The sequence below is a fragment of the Limulus polyphemus genome, unplaced genomic scaffold (assembly GCF_000517525.1).
Source record: "Limulus polyphemus unplaced genomic scaffold, Limulus_polyphemus-2.1.2 Scaffold234, whole genome shotgun sequence".
Classification (NCBI taxonomy): Eukaryota; Metazoa; Arthropoda; class Merostomata; order Xiphosura; family Limulidae; genus Limulus; species Limulus polyphemus.
Window position 1 is genome coordinate 571,399 of NW_013665844.1, and position 2,510 is coordinate 573,908.

The window sequence follows — 2,510 nt, forward strand, 5'->3', positions numbered from 1 at the left end:
GAAATTCCAAAACAAACAAACAATACTTACTCTCTCCCTCTTTGGGTTTTTATCAAAATGTAAAAGTGCTAAAACCAAATTAAGAATTGCTTATATGATAGCTCCTATCTTTACCTCAAGACCATATTATCACTACTTCTCTACTTTGATTCTTATACTTCTAATTATATTCGTTTCACTCTGTACAGAAGATAATGTTGCTTGCAGTAATTTTCGCCGCCTTCTCGCTAATACCGCTAAGAGCTGATGAGTTAACGTTCAGGTGCTGTCGTTCGAGGATTGGGCTTAACTCATTCGAATGCAAACCATTTTATTTTCATCTACGCAATGTAGTAATACAAATTTTCTCCTTTTATCTAGTCTATATTTACTAGCCTTTTAAAATTCTCGACTTCGCATCCTAAACTCCTTTTTTAAGGAAAACTTACTTCCCATATGTCTTCAAAACCTACGAAGAGATATTATTTAAAATGTCCAGAAACGCTTTTAAATCTATTATTCGTTGTTTTAATTTGCTATGTATCAACCATTATTTGACAAAAATCTGAGTATGTGTGTCCTCTTATAACTAACGAATCGCTTGACCGACTATCACCAAACCTGACATGTACCATTAGGCCCGCCAAAGAATGACATAGTAGTGTTAGAGTTCGGATTTAAAAATGTGAGCTGACTGTCCCAATCTGTTTTTTTTTCACAATCACATTGGAAAAAGCAGCAACAGCAGAGAGATAATAACTCCCTTTAAAATAATAAGATATCAGCTGCATTCTTCGGTTTAAAGTGAACTTCTATTATTCCAAAATATCTTTATCTCAACGGTATCAACATTCATTATTATTTGCTTTTTACACTTATTATTAATTTGGCAATATTTCACGGGGTTTGAGAAATTCCAATGAAGATTGTGGGCTCAAATACTGAGCTTCAATAGGACGAAAGTGTACACGTATTCATCCAAATTTTCTAAATTGCTTCAATGTAGAAAGCTTGAGCCGACTCATTTATACTCTTGCTACATTTTGTTTTCCAAAATTAAGATCACTTTTGAGACCACACATGGAAGAGGTGGCAGCAAGTCAAAAATACACCTGCTCTACTGGAAGATTTTTGCCTTTCTTGATGCTTTAAATTTAAAATGCACTTGTTTTTATGAACATGGTTTCTACTCATGAAGTTCATGCACAATGTTTTGATAACTATAGAACATTGAGTTTCTATTTCAAAACGCCATTAACCCTTTCAGTGACGGATTTTGAAACATTTTCAAAATTAGGTCTTTTGCATGGGTCTCTCTCTCTATGTACCATATCCAAACAGGACATTGGTGACCATGGTCTTCCACAGATAGACTCTTGACATAACTCAACCTCTATCTTCCGCGGTCTCTCCTTCCTTCAATCTTTCCAGTTACGACTAAACTTTCAATTTCTTCTTTCCTCACAACTTGTCTGAGAAACTTCAACTGTCTCTTTCTGATGTTACTCAGCAGCTTCCTCCTGCATCCTGCTCTAGACAAAATATATCTTCATTTGAGGTGTTACTTGTCTAAAATACCTTCAAATCCACTTTAAGAACCACAACTTTTCTATACTTGGCTATATTGTCCAACATTCTGATGCATACATGAGAACTGGTATAAGCAGTTATAACAATTTATAATAATAACAGTTATAACAATTTATAATAATAACAGTTATAACAGTTGTTATTATAACAAGTTATAATAATATAAAGCAATCCAAAATTCTTAACTCTATTTGTATGGGTAAAATCTTCAAAAACAAGGTTGTTATAGTATAATTGACGTTCATTCTATTGCCCAAGAAAGTTATAAAGTCTAGAATGACCATAACATTTTCTTTGTAAGAAAACAAAGTGCTGGAAATCTTTAAAGGTTTCTTGCCTTTTTTTGCTTTAGAAATGAAAAGTAAAAATGTTGTTTGACAAAGATCTTCCAGTAATTCTGATAGCTTTGCATATGCACAAGAGGTTACTAAATGACTCAAGTGACATGATTCATTCACTACTACCAACCAGGATTGATATTTTTTAATTTGTGCAGCAATAATTTTATGCTCTCTTATTATGTTCTACCTTTGTAGTAACAGCACAGATTCCAAGTTTGCATTGACACTTTATATCGTATAAAAGCAATGAGTCAGCCTCTCATAAACAATTGAACCCCCCCTTCTCTATTGGCTCAATTGTAAGTCTGAAGGCTTATAAAACTAAAAACCTGGTTTCAATACCCGTGTTGGGAACAGCACAAATAGCTCATTGAGCAGCTTTGTGTTTAACAATAAACAACATAAATAGTTTTTTTCTGAGTATTTAACGCGATCAAGAATATTTTCATTTACAGTTAATCATCACAAAATCTGACACCTATTACAAGCTGTGTTTCTGAGGTTTTATCAACTACGTTACCAAAAGCAATAAAAATATATACCTTTACTCTGGAGTTTGCTAGTTAGTAAGTCATTATAATATGGTAGATTCCTTGTCTT